The sequence below is a fragment of the Pseudophryne corroboree genome, chromosome 9 (genome assembly GCF_028390025.1).
Source record: "Pseudophryne corroboree isolate aPseCor3 chromosome 9, aPseCor3.hap2, whole genome shotgun sequence".
In the NCBI taxonomy this organism is placed as follows: Eukaryota; Metazoa; Chordata; class Amphibia; order Anura; family Myobatrachidae; genus Pseudophryne; species Pseudophryne corroboree.
Window position 1 is genome coordinate 303,068,220 of NC_086452.1, and position 10,237 is coordinate 303,078,456.

Sequence of the window (10,237 nt, forward strand, 5' to 3'; positions counted from 1 at the left end):
TTGATGCATTACATTTTCAAACTTATTCATTTATGTACCAGTAGTTAGAAGTAGAAAAGTTCTAACAGAAACCACAAAGCTCATCTACAGCCACACCACACTGGATACGCCCAATCTCATCTGATCTTGGAAGCTAAGCAGTGTTGGGTCTGGTTAGTACTTGGATGGGAGACTACCTGGTAATACAAGGTGCTGTAGGTATTTTTATACTGCCAACACCGTTCTGTTGATGCATTCCATTTTCAAACTTATTCATTAATGTACCAGTAGTTAGAAGTAGAAAAGTTCTAACAGAAACCACAAAGCTCATCTACAGCCACACCACACTGGATACGCCCAATCTCATCTGATCTTGGAAGCTAAGCAGTGTTGGGCCTGGTTAGTACTTGGATGGGAGACCTCCTGGGAATACAAGGTGCTGTAGGTATTTTTATACTGCCAACACCATTCTGTTGATGCATTCCATTTTCAAATTTATTCATTTATGTACCAGTAGCTAGAAGTAGAAAAGTTCTAACAGAAACCACAAAGCTCATCTACAGCCACACCACACTGAATACGCCCAATCTCATCTGATCTTGGAAGCTAAGCAGTGCTGGGCTTGGTTAGTACTTGGAAGGGAGACAACCTGGGAATACAAGGTGCAGTAGGTCTTTTTATACTGCCAACACCGTTTTGTTGATGCATTCCATTTTCAAACCTATTCATTTATGTACCAGTAGTTAAAAGTAGAAAAGTTCTTACAGAAACCGCAAAGCTCATCTAAAGCCACACCACACTGGATCTGCCCAATCTCTTCTGACCTTGGAAGCTAAGCAGTGTTGGTCCAGGTTAGTACTTGGATGGGAGACCACCTTGGAATACATGGTGCTTTAGGTATTTTTATACTGCCAACACCGTTTTGTTGATGCATTCCATTTTCAAACTTATTCATTTATGTACCAGTAGTTAGAAGTAGAAAAGTTCTAACAGAAACCACAAAGCTCATCTACAGCCACACCACACTGGATACGCCCAATCTCATCTGATCTTGGAAACTAAGCAGTGTTGGGCCTGGTTAGTACTTGGATGGGAGACCACCTGGGAATACAAGTTGTTGTAGGGTTTTTTTATACTGCCAACACCATTCTGTTGATGCATTCCATTTTCAAACTTATTCATTTATGTACCAGTAGCTAGAAGTAGAAAAGTTCTATCAGAAACTGCATAGCTCATCTGCAGCCACACCACACTGGACACGCCCAATCTCATCTGATCTTGAAAGCTAAGCTGCGCTGGGCCTGGTTAGTACTTGGATGGGAAACCACCTGGGAATGCAAGGTGCTGCACATATTTTTATTCTGCCAACTCCGTTCTGTTGATGCATTACATTTTCAAATTTTTTCATTTATGTACCAGTAGCTAGAAGTAGAAAAGTTCAAATAGAAACCACAAAGCTCATCAACAGCCACACCACACTGGATACGCCCAATCTCAACTGATCTTGGAAGCTAAGCAGTGTTGGGCCTGTTTAGTACTTGAATGGCAGACCAACTGGGAATACAAAGTGCAGTAGGTATTTTTATACTGCCAACACCGTTCTGTTGATGCATTACATTTTCAAACCTGTTAATTTATGTACCAGTAGTTAAAAGTAGAAAAGTTCTTACAGAAACCGCAAAGCTCATCTAAAGCCACACCACACTGTATCCGCCCAATCTCATCTGACCTTGGAAGCTAAGCAGTGTTGGTCCTGGTTAGTAATTGGATGGGAGACCACCTGGGAATGCAAGCTGCTGCAAATATTTTTATACTGCCAACTCCGTTCTGTTGATGCATTCGATTTTCAAATTATTCATTTATGTACCAGTAGTTAGAAGTAGAAAAGTTCTAACAGAAACCACAAAGCTCATCTACAGCCACACCACACTGGATACGCCCAATCTCATCTGATCTTGGAGGCTAAGCTGTGCTTGGCCTGGTTAGTACTTTGATGGGAAACCACCTGGGAATGCAAGGTGCTGCACATATTTTTATACTGCCAACTCCGTTCTGTTGATGCATTCCATTTTCAAACATGTTCATTTATGTACCAGTAGCTAGAAGTAGAAAAGTTCAAATAGAAACCACAAAGCTCATCTACAGCCACACCACACTGGATACGCCCAATCTCATCTGATCTTGGAAGCTCAGCAGTGTTGGGCCTGTTTAGTACTTGGATGGGAGACTACCTGGTAATACAAGGTGCTGTAGGTGTTTTTATACTGCCAACACCGTTCTGTTGATGCATTCCATTTTCTAATGTATTCATTAATGTACCAGTAGTTAGAAGTAGAAAAGTTCTAACAGAAACCGCAAAGTTCATCTACAGCCACACCACACTGGATACACCCAATCTCATCTGATCTTAGAAACTAAGCAGTGCTGGACCTGGTTAGTATTTGTATGGGAAATCACCTGGGAATGCAAGGTGCTGCAGATATTTTTATACTGCTAACTCCGTTCTGCTGATGCATTCCATTCTCAATTTTTTTCATTTATGTACCAGTAGCTAGAAGTAGAAAAGTTCTAACAGAAACCACGAAGCTCATCTACAGCCACACCACATTAGATACGCCCAATCTCATCTGAACTTGGATGCTAAGCAGTGTTAGGTCTGTTTAGTATTTGGATGGGAGACCACCTGGGAATACAAAGTTACGTAGGTATTTTTATACTGCCAACACCGTTCTGTTGATGCATTACATTTTTAAACTTATTCATTTATGTACCAGTAGTTAGAAGTAGAAAAGTTCTAACAGAAACCGCAAAGCTCATCTACAGCCACACCACACTGGATATGCCCAATCTCATCTGATCTTGGAAGCTAAGCAGTGTTGGGGCTGGTTAGTACTTGGATGGAAGACCACCTGGGAATACAAGGTGCTGTAGGTATTTTTATACTGCCAACACCATTCTATTGATGCATTCCATTTTCAAATGTTTTCATTTATGTACCAGTAGCTAGAATTAGAAAAGTCCTAACAGAAACCACACAGCTCGTCTACAGCCACACCACACTGAATACGCCCAATCTCATCTAATCATGGAAGCTAAGCAGTGTTGGGCTTGGTTAGTACTTGGATGGGAGACCACCTGGGAATACAAGGTGCTGTAGGTATTTTTATACTGCCAACACCATTCTGTTGATGCATTGCATTTTCAAATTTATTCATTTATGTACCAGTAGCTGGAAGTAGAAAAGTTCTAACAGAAACCACAAAGCTCATCTACAGCCACACCACACTGGATACGCTCAATCTCATCTGTTCTTGAAAACTAAGCAGTGTTGGGCCTGGTTAGTACTTGGATGGGAGACCACCTGGGAATACAAGGTGCTGTAGGTATTTTTATACTGCCAACACCATTCTTTTGATGCATTCCATTTTCAAATTTATTCATTTATGTACCAGTAGCTAGAAGCAGAAAAGTTCTAACAGAAACCGCAAAGTTCATCTACAGACACACCACACTGGATACACCCAATCTCATCTGATCTTAGAAACTAAGCAGTGCTGGACCTGGTTAGTATTTGTATGGGAAATCACCTGGGAATGCAAGGTGCTGCAGATATTTTTAAACTGCTAACTCCGTTCTGTTGATGCATTACATTCTCAATTTTTTTCATTTATGTACCAGTAGCTAGAAGTAGAAAAGTTCTAACAGAAACCACGAAGCTCATCTACAGCCACACAACATTAGATACGCCCAATCTCATCTGAACTTGGAAGCTAAGCAGTGTTAGGCCTGTTAAGTACTTGGATGGGAGACCACCTGGGAATACAAAGTTACGTAGGTATTTTTATACTGCCAACACCGTTCTGTTGATGCATTAAATTTTTAAACTTATTCATTTATGTACCAGTAGTTAGAAGTAGAAAAGTTCTAACAGAAACCACAAAGCTCATCTACAGCCACACCACACTGGATATGCCCAATCTCATCTGATCTTGGAAACTAAGCAGTGTTGGGGCTGGTTAGTACTTGGATGGAAGACCACCTGGGAATACAAGGTGCTGTAGATATTTTTATACTGCCAACACCATTCTATTGATGCATTCCATTTTCAAATGTTTTCATTTATGTACCAGTAGCTAGAATTAGAAAAGTTCTAACAGAAACCACAAAGCTTGTCTACAGCCACACCACACTGGATACGCCCAATCTCATCTAATATTGGAAGCTAAGCAGTGTTGGGCCTGGTTAGTACTTGGATGGGAGACCACCTGGGAATACAAGGTGCTGTAGGTATTTTTATACTGCCAACACCATTCTGTTGATGCATTGCATTTTCAAATGTATTCATTTATGTACCAGTAGCTGGAAGTAGAAAAGTTCTAACAGAAACCACAAAGTTCATCTACAGCCACACCACACTGGATACGCCCAATCTCATCTGATCTTGGAAGCTATGCAGTGTTGGGCCTGGTTAGTACTCGGATGGGAGACTACCTGGTAATACAAGGTGCTGTAGGTGTTTTTATACTGCCAACACCGTTCTGTTGATGCATTCCATTTTCAAATGTATTCATTAATGTACCAGTAGTTAGAAGTAGAAAAGTTCTAACAGAAACCACAACGCTCTTCTACAGCCACACCACACTGGATACGACCAATCTCATCTGATTTTGAAAGCTAAGCAGTGTTGGGCCTGGTTAGTACTTGGATGGGAGACCACCAGGGAATACAAAGTGCTGTAGGTATTTTTATACTGCCAACACCGTTCTGTTGATGCATTACCTTTTCAAACTTATTCATTTATGTACCAGTAGTTAGAAGTAGAAAAGTTCTAACAGAAACCACAAAGCTCATCTACAGCCACACCACACTGGATACGCCCAATCTCATCAGATCTTGGAAGCTATGCAGTGTTGGTCCTGGTTAGTACTTGGATGGGAGACCACCAGGAAATACAAAGTGCTGTAGGTATTTTTATACTGCCAACACCGTTCTGTTGATGCATTACCTTTTCAAACTTATTCATTTATGTACCAGTAGTTAGAAGTAGAAAAGTTCTAACAGAAACCACAAAGCTCATCTACAGCCACACCACACTGGATACGCCCAATCGCATCTGATCTTGGAAGCTATGCAGTGTTGGGCCTGGTTAGTACTTGGATGGGAGACTACCTGGTAATAAAAGGTGCTGTAGGTGTTTTTATACTGCCAACACCGTTCTGTTGATGCATTCCATTTTCAAATGTATTCATTAATGTACCAGTAGTTAGAAGTAGAAAAGTTCTAACAGAAACCACAAAGCTTATCTGCAGCCACACCACACTGGATACGACCAATCTCATCTGATTTTGAAAGCTAAGCAGTGTTGGGCCTGGTTAGTACTTGGATGGGAGACCACCTGGGAATACAAGGTGCTGTAGGTATTTTTATACTGCCAACACCATTCTGTTGATGCTTTACATTTTCAAATTTTTTCATTTATGTACCAGTAGCTAGAAGTAGAAAAGTTCTAACAGAAACCACAAAGCTCATCTACAGCCACATCACACTGGATACGCCCAATCTCATCTGATCTTGGAAGCTAAGCAGTGTTGGGGCTCGTTAGTATTTGGGTGGGACACCACCTGGGAATACAAGGTGCTGTAGGTATTTTTATACTGCCAACACCATTCTGTTGATGCATTCCATTTTCAAATTTTTTCATTTATGTACCAGTAGCTAGAAGTAGAAAAGTTCTAACAGAAACCACAAAGTTCTTCTACAGCCACACCACACTGGATGCGCCCAATCTCATCTGATCTTGAAAGCTAAGCAGTGCTGGGCTTGGTTAGTACTTGGAAGGGAGACAACCTGGGAATACAAGGTGCAGTAGGTCTTTTTATACTGCCAACACCGTTTTGTTGATGCATTCCATTTTCAAACCTGTTCATTTATGTACCAGTAGATAAAAGTAGAAAAGTTCTTACAGAAACCGCAAAGCTCATCTAAAGCCACACCACACTGGATCCGCCCAATCTCATCTGATCTTGGAAGCAAAGCAGTGTTGGTCCTGGTTAGTACTTGGATGGGAGACCACCTTGGAATACATGGTGCTTTAGGTATTTTTATACTGCCAACACCATTCTGTTGATGCATTCCATTTTCAAACTTATTCATTTATGTACCAGTAGTTAGAAGTAGAAAAGTTCTAACAGAAACCACAAAGCTCATCTACAGCCACACCACACTGGATACGCCCAATCTCATCTGATCTTGGAAGCTAAGCAGTGTTGGGCCTGGTTAGTACTTGGATGGGAGACCACCTGGGAATACAAGTTGCTGTAGGGTTTTTTTATACTGCCAACACCATTCTGTTGATGCATTCCATTTTCAAACTTATTCATTTATGTACCAGTAGCTAGAAGTAGAAAAGTTATATCAGAAACTGCATAGCTCATCTGCAGCCACACCACACTGTACACGCACAATCTCATCTGATCTTGGAAGCTAAGCTGTGCTGGGTCTGGTTAGTACTTGGATGGGAAACCACCTGGGAATGCAAGGTGCTGCACATATTTTTATACTGCCAACTCCGTTCTGTTGATGCTTTTCATTTTCACATTTTTTCATTTATGTACCAGTAGCTAGAAGTAGAAAAGTTCAAATAGAAACCCCAAAGCTCATCAACAGCCACACCACACTGGACACGCCCAATCTCAACTGTTCTTGGAAGCTAAGCAGTGTTGGTCCTGTTTAGTACTTGGATGGTAGACCACCTGGGAATACAAAGTGCAGTAGGTATTTTTATACTGCCAACACCGTTCTGTTGATGCATTACATTTTCAGACTTATTAATTAATGTACCAGTAGTTAGAAGTAGAAAAGTTCTAACAGAAACCACAAAGCTTGTGTACAGCCACACCACACTGGATACGCCCAATGTCATCTGATCTTGGAAGCTAAGCAGTGCTGGGCTTGGTTAGTACTTGGAAGGGAGACAACCTGGGAATACAAGGTGCAGTAGGTCTTTTTATACTGCCAACACCGTTTTGTTGATGCATTCCATTTTTATACCTGTTCATTTATGTACCAGTAGTTAAAAGTAGAAAAGTTCTTACTGAAACCGCAAAGCTCATCTAAAGCCACACCACACTGGATTCGCCCAATCTCATCTGACTTTGGAAGCTAAGCAGTGTTGGTCCTGGTTAGTACTTGGATGGGAGACAACCTTGGAATACATGGTGCTTTAGGTATTTTTATACTGCCATCACCGTTCTGTTGATGCATTCCATTTTCAAACTTATTCATTTATGTACCAGTAGTTAGAAGTAGAAAAGTTCTAACAGAAACCTCAAAGCTCATATACAGCCACACCACACTGGATACGCCCAATCTCATTTGATCTTGGAAGCTAAGCAGTGTTGGGCCTGGTTAGTACTTGTATGGGAGACCACCTGGGAATACAAGTTGCTGTAGGGTTTTTTTATACTGCCAACACCATTCTGTTGATGCATTCCATTTTCAAACTTATTCATTTATGTACCAGTAGCTAGAAGTAGAAAAGTTCAAATAGAAACCACAAAGCTCATCAACAGCCACACCACACTGGATACGCCCAATCTCATCTGATCTTGGAAGCTAAGCTGTGCTGTGCCTGGTTAGTACTTGGATGGGAAACCACCTAGGAATGCAAGGTGCTGCACATATTTTTATACTGCCAACTCCGTTCTGTTGATGCATTACATTTTCACATTTTTTCATTTATGTACCAGTAGCTAGAAGTAGAAAAGTTCAAATAGAAACCACAAAGCTCATCAACAGCCACACCACACTGGATACGCCCAATCTCAACTGATCTTGGAAGCTAAGCAGTGTTGGGCCTGTTTAGTACTTGGATGGTAGACCACCTGGGAATACAAAGTGCGGTAGGTATTTTTATACTGCCAACACCGTTCTGTTGATGCATTCCATTTTCAAACTTATTCATTTATGTACCAGTAGTTAGAAGTAGAAAAGTTCTAACAGAAACCACAAAGCTCATCTACAGCCACACCACACTGGATACGCCCAATCTCATCTGATCTTGGAAGCTATGCAGTGTTGGGCCTGGTTAGTACTTGGATGGGAGACTACCTGGTAATACAAGGTGATGTAGGTGTTTTTATACTGCCAACACCGTTCTGTTGATGCATTCCATTTTCAAATGTATTCATTAATGTACCAGTAGTTAGAAGTAGAAAAGTTCTAACAGAAACCACAAAGCTCATCTACAGCCACACAACACTGGGTACGACCAATCTCATCTGATTTTGAAAGCTAAGCAGTGTTGGGCCTGGTTAGTACTTGGATGGGAGACCACCTGGGAATACAAGGTGCTGTAGGTATTTTTATACTGCCAACACCATTCTGTTGATGCATTCCATTTTCAAACTTATTCATTTGTGTACCAGTAGCTAGAAGTAGAAAAGTTCTATCAGAAACTGCAAAGCTCATCTGCAGCCACACCACACTGGACACACCCAATCTCATCTGATCTTGGAAGCCAAGCTGTGCTGGGCCTTGTTAGTACTTGGATGGGAAACCACCTGGGAATGCAAGGTGCTACACATATTTTTATACTGCCAACTCCGTTCTGTTGATGCATTCCATTTTCAAACTTATTCGTTTATGTACCAGTAGTTAGAAGTAGAAAAGTTCTAACAGAAACCACAAAGCTCATCTACAGCCACATCACACTGGATACGCCCAATCTAATCTGATCTTGGAAGCTAAGCAGTGTTGGGTCTGGTTAGTACTTGGATGGGAGACTACCTGGTAATACAAGGTGCTGTAGGTGTTTTTATACTGTCAACACCGTTCTGTTGATGCATTCCATTTTCAAATGTATTCATTAATGTACCAGTAGTTAGAAGTAGAAAAGTTCTAACAGCAACCACAAAGCTCATCTATAGCCACACCACACTGGATCCGCCCAATCTCATCTGATCTTGAAAGCTAAGCAGTGTTGGGCCTGGTTAGTACTTGGATGGGAGACCTCCTGGGAATACAAGGTGCTGTAGGGTTTTTTATACTGCCAACACCATTCTGTTGATGCATTCCATTTCAAATTTATTCATTTATGTACCAGTAGCTAGAAGTAGAAAAGTTCTATCAGAAACTGCATAGCTCATCTGCAGCCACACCACACTGGATACGCCCAATCTCATCTGATCTTGGAAGCTAAGCAGTGCTGGGCTTGGTTAGTACTTGGAAGGGAGACAACCTGGGAATACAAGGTGCAGTAGGTCTTTTTATACTGCCAACACCGTTTTGTTGATGCATTCCATTTTCAATCCTGTTCATTTATGTACCAGTAGTTAAAAGTAGAAAAGTTCTTACAGAAACCGCAAAGCTCATCTAAAGCAACACCACACTGGATCCGCCCAATCTTATCTGATCTTGGAAGCTAAGCAGTGTTGGTCCTGGTTAATACATGGATGGGAGACCACCTGGGAATACAAGGTGCTTTAGGTATTTTTATACTGCCAACACCGTTCTGTTGATGCATTCCATTTTCAAACTTATTCATTTATGTACCAGTAGTTAGAAGTAGAAAAGTTATAACAGAAACCACAAAGCTCATCTACAGTCACACCACACTGGATACGCCCAATCTCATCTGATTTTGGAAGCTAAGCAGTGTTGGGCCTGGTTAGTACTTGGATGGGAGACCACCTGGGAATACAAGGTGCTGTAGGGTTTTTTTATACTGCCAACACCATTCTGTTGATGCATTCCATTTTCAAACTTATTCATTTATGTACCAGTAGCTAGAAGTAGAAAAGTTCTATCAGAAACTGCATAGCTCATCTGCAGCCACACCACACTGGACACGCCCAATCTCATCTGATCTTGGAAGCTAAGCTGTGCTGGGGCCTGGTTAGTACTTGGATGGGAAACCACCTGGGAATGCAAGGTGCTGCACATATTTTTATACTGCCAACTCCGTTCTGTTGATGCATTACATTTTCACATTTTTTCATTTATGTACCAGTAGCTAGAAGTAGAAAAGTTCAAATAGAAACTACAAAGCTCATCTACAGCCACACCACACTGGATACGCCCAATCTCAACTAATCTTGGAAGCTAAGCAGTGTTGGGCCTGTTTAGTACTTGGATGGTAGACCACCTGGGAATACAAAGTGCGGTAGGTATTTTTATACTGCCAACACCGTTCTGTTGATGCATTACATTTTCAAACTTATTCATTTATGTACCAGTAGTTAGAAGTAGAAAAGTTCTA

The 10,237-nt window shown here is 41.3% G+C and overlaps 3 non-coding genes and 41 pseudogenes across 3 annotated transcripts; all 44 read left to right on the plus strand.

Moving 5' to 3' along the window:
• Positions 1 to 82: 82 nt before the first annotated feature.
• LOC134960514 (5S ribosomal RNA) lies at positions 83 to 201 on the plus strand (annotated as a pseudogene).
• A 107-nt stretch (positions 202 to 308) lies between these two features.
• LOC134961135 (5S ribosomal RNA) lies at positions 309 to 427 on the plus strand. Its single transcript, XR_010187853.1, has one exon. It is a non-coding gene; the product is annotated as a 5S ribosomal RNA (ribosomal RNA).
• A 107-nt stretch (positions 428 to 534) lies between these two features.
• LOC134961425 (5S ribosomal RNA) lies at positions 535 to 653 on the plus strand (annotated as a pseudogene).
• A 107-nt stretch (positions 654 to 760) lies between these two features.
• On the plus strand, positions 761 to 879 carry LOC134961988 (5S ribosomal RNA; annotated as a pseudogene).
• Positions 880 to 986: 107 nt separating this feature from the next.
• On the plus strand, positions 987 to 1,105 carry LOC134960589 (5S ribosomal RNA; annotated as a pseudogene).
• A 108-nt stretch (positions 1,106 to 1,213) lies between these two features.
• Positions 1,214 to 1,332, plus strand: LOC134961650 (5S ribosomal RNA; annotated as a pseudogene).
• A 107-nt stretch (positions 1,333 to 1,439) lies between these two features.
• On the plus strand, positions 1,440 to 1,558 carry LOC134963962 (5S ribosomal RNA; annotated as a pseudogene).
• Positions 1,559 to 1,665: 107 nt separating this feature from the next.
• Positions 1,666 to 1,784, plus strand: LOC134958881 (5S ribosomal RNA; annotated as a pseudogene).
• A 106-nt stretch (positions 1,785 to 1,890) lies between these two features.
• Positions 1,891 to 2,009, plus strand: LOC134964155 (5S ribosomal RNA; annotated as a pseudogene).
• A 107-nt stretch (positions 2,010 to 2,116) lies between these two features.
• Positions 2,117 to 2,235, plus strand: LOC134961450 (5S ribosomal RNA; annotated as a pseudogene).
• Positions 2,236 to 2,342: 107 nt separating this feature from the next.
• Positions 2,343 to 2,461, plus strand: LOC134964430 (5S ribosomal RNA; annotated as a pseudogene).
• A 333-nt stretch (positions 2,462 to 2,794) lies between these two features.
• Positions 2,795 to 2,913, plus strand: LOC134960397 (5S ribosomal RNA; annotated as a pseudogene).
• Positions 2,914 to 3,020: 107 nt separating this feature from the next.
• Positions 3,021 to 3,139, plus strand: LOC134961052 (5S ribosomal RNA; annotated as a pseudogene).
• A 107-nt stretch (positions 3,140 to 3,246) lies between these two features.
• On the plus strand, positions 3,247 to 3,365 carry LOC134959877 (5S ribosomal RNA; annotated as a pseudogene).
• Positions 3,366 to 3,472: 107 nt separating this feature from the next.
• LOC134958924 (5S ribosomal RNA) lies at positions 3,473 to 3,591 on the plus strand (annotated as a pseudogene).
• A 107-nt stretch (positions 3,592 to 3,698) lies between these two features.
• Positions 3,699 to 3,817, plus strand: LOC134964829 (5S ribosomal RNA; annotated as a pseudogene).
• Positions 3,818 to 3,924: 107 nt separating this feature from the next.
• On the plus strand, positions 3,925 to 4,043 carry LOC134959961 (5S ribosomal RNA; annotated as a pseudogene).
• Positions 4,044 to 4,150: 107 nt separating this feature from the next.
• On the plus strand, positions 4,151 to 4,269 carry LOC134960273 (5S ribosomal RNA; annotated as a pseudogene).
• A 107-nt stretch (positions 4,270 to 4,376) lies between these two features.
• Positions 4,377 to 4,495, plus strand: LOC134961560 (5S ribosomal RNA; annotated as a pseudogene).
• A 107-nt stretch (positions 4,496 to 4,602) lies between these two features.
• LOC134963022 (5S ribosomal RNA) lies at positions 4,603 to 4,721 on the plus strand (annotated as a pseudogene).
• A 107-nt stretch (positions 4,722 to 4,828) lies between these two features.
• Positions 4,829 to 4,947, plus strand: LOC134962807 (5S ribosomal RNA; annotated as a pseudogene).
• Positions 4,948 to 5,054: 107 nt separating this feature from the next.
• On the plus strand, positions 5,055 to 5,173 carry LOC134962832 (5S ribosomal RNA; annotated as a pseudogene).
• Positions 5,174 to 5,280: 107 nt separating this feature from the next.
• LOC134960701 (5S ribosomal RNA) lies at positions 5,281 to 5,399 on the plus strand (annotated as a pseudogene).
• Positions 5,400 to 5,506: 107 nt separating this feature from the next.
• LOC134961901 (5S ribosomal RNA) lies at positions 5,507 to 5,625 on the plus strand (annotated as a pseudogene).
• A 107-nt stretch (positions 5,626 to 5,732) lies between these two features.
• On the plus strand, positions 5,733 to 5,851 carry LOC134962981 (5S ribosomal RNA; annotated as a pseudogene).
• A 107-nt stretch (positions 5,852 to 5,958) lies between these two features.
• On the plus strand, positions 5,959 to 6,077 carry LOC134960932 (5S ribosomal RNA; annotated as a pseudogene).
• Positions 6,078 to 6,184: 107 nt separating this feature from the next.
• On the plus strand, positions 6,185 to 6,303 carry LOC134962458 (5S ribosomal RNA). The gene has a single exon (XR_010188031.1). It is a non-coding gene; the product is annotated as a 5S ribosomal RNA (ribosomal RNA).
• Positions 6,304 to 6,411: 108 nt separating this feature from the next.
• On the plus strand, positions 6,412 to 6,530 carry LOC134962487 (5S ribosomal RNA; annotated as a pseudogene).
• A 107-nt stretch (positions 6,531 to 6,637) lies between these two features.
• LOC134964486 (5S ribosomal RNA) lies at positions 6,638 to 6,756 on the plus strand (annotated as a pseudogene).
• A 107-nt stretch (positions 6,757 to 6,863) lies between these two features.
• On the plus strand, positions 6,864 to 6,982 carry LOC134964838 (5S ribosomal RNA; annotated as a pseudogene).
• Positions 6,983 to 7,089: 107 nt separating this feature from the next.
• Positions 7,090 to 7,208, plus strand: LOC134963691 (5S ribosomal RNA; annotated as a pseudogene).
• Positions 7,209 to 7,315: 107 nt separating this feature from the next.
• On the plus strand, positions 7,316 to 7,434 carry LOC134960760 (5S ribosomal RNA; annotated as a pseudogene).
• A 108-nt stretch (positions 7,435 to 7,542) lies between these two features.
• LOC134964333 (5S ribosomal RNA) lies at positions 7,543 to 7,661 on the plus strand (annotated as a pseudogene).
• A 107-nt stretch (positions 7,662 to 7,768) lies between these two features.
• On the plus strand, positions 7,769 to 7,887 carry LOC134962553 (5S ribosomal RNA; annotated as a pseudogene).
• A 107-nt stretch (positions 7,888 to 7,994) lies between these two features.
• LOC134962720 (5S ribosomal RNA) lies at positions 7,995 to 8,113 on the plus strand (annotated as a pseudogene).
• A 107-nt stretch (positions 8,114 to 8,220) lies between these two features.
• LOC134962647 (5S ribosomal RNA) lies at positions 8,221 to 8,339 on the plus strand (annotated as a pseudogene).
• Positions 8,340 to 8,446: 107 nt separating this feature from the next.
• Positions 8,447 to 8,565, plus strand: LOC134960284 (5S ribosomal RNA; annotated as a pseudogene).
• Positions 8,566 to 8,672: 107 nt separating this feature from the next.
• LOC134963200 (5S ribosomal RNA) lies at positions 8,673 to 8,791 on the plus strand (annotated as a pseudogene).
• A 107-nt stretch (positions 8,792 to 8,898) lies between these two features.
• Positions 8,899 to 9,017, plus strand: LOC134959696 (5S ribosomal RNA; annotated as a pseudogene).
• Positions 9,018 to 9,123: 106 nt separating this feature from the next.
• LOC134962048 (5S ribosomal RNA) lies at positions 9,124 to 9,242 on the plus strand (annotated as a pseudogene).
• A 107-nt stretch (positions 9,243 to 9,349) lies between these two features.
• LOC134963573 (5S ribosomal RNA) lies at positions 9,350 to 9,468 on the plus strand (annotated as a pseudogene).
• Positions 9,469 to 9,575: 107 nt separating this feature from the next.
• On the plus strand, positions 9,576 to 9,694 carry LOC134964465 (5S ribosomal RNA). The gene has a single exon (XR_010188218.1). It is a non-coding gene; the product is annotated as a 5S ribosomal RNA (ribosomal RNA).
• Positions 9,695 to 9,802: 108 nt separating this feature from the next.
• On the plus strand, positions 9,803 to 9,922 carry LOC134961114 (5S ribosomal RNA; annotated as a pseudogene).
• Positions 9,923 to 10,029: 107 nt separating this feature from the next.
• Positions 10,030 to 10,148, plus strand: LOC134963365 (5S ribosomal RNA; annotated as a pseudogene).
• The last annotated feature ends 89 nt before the right edge of the window (positions 10,149 to 10,237 follow it).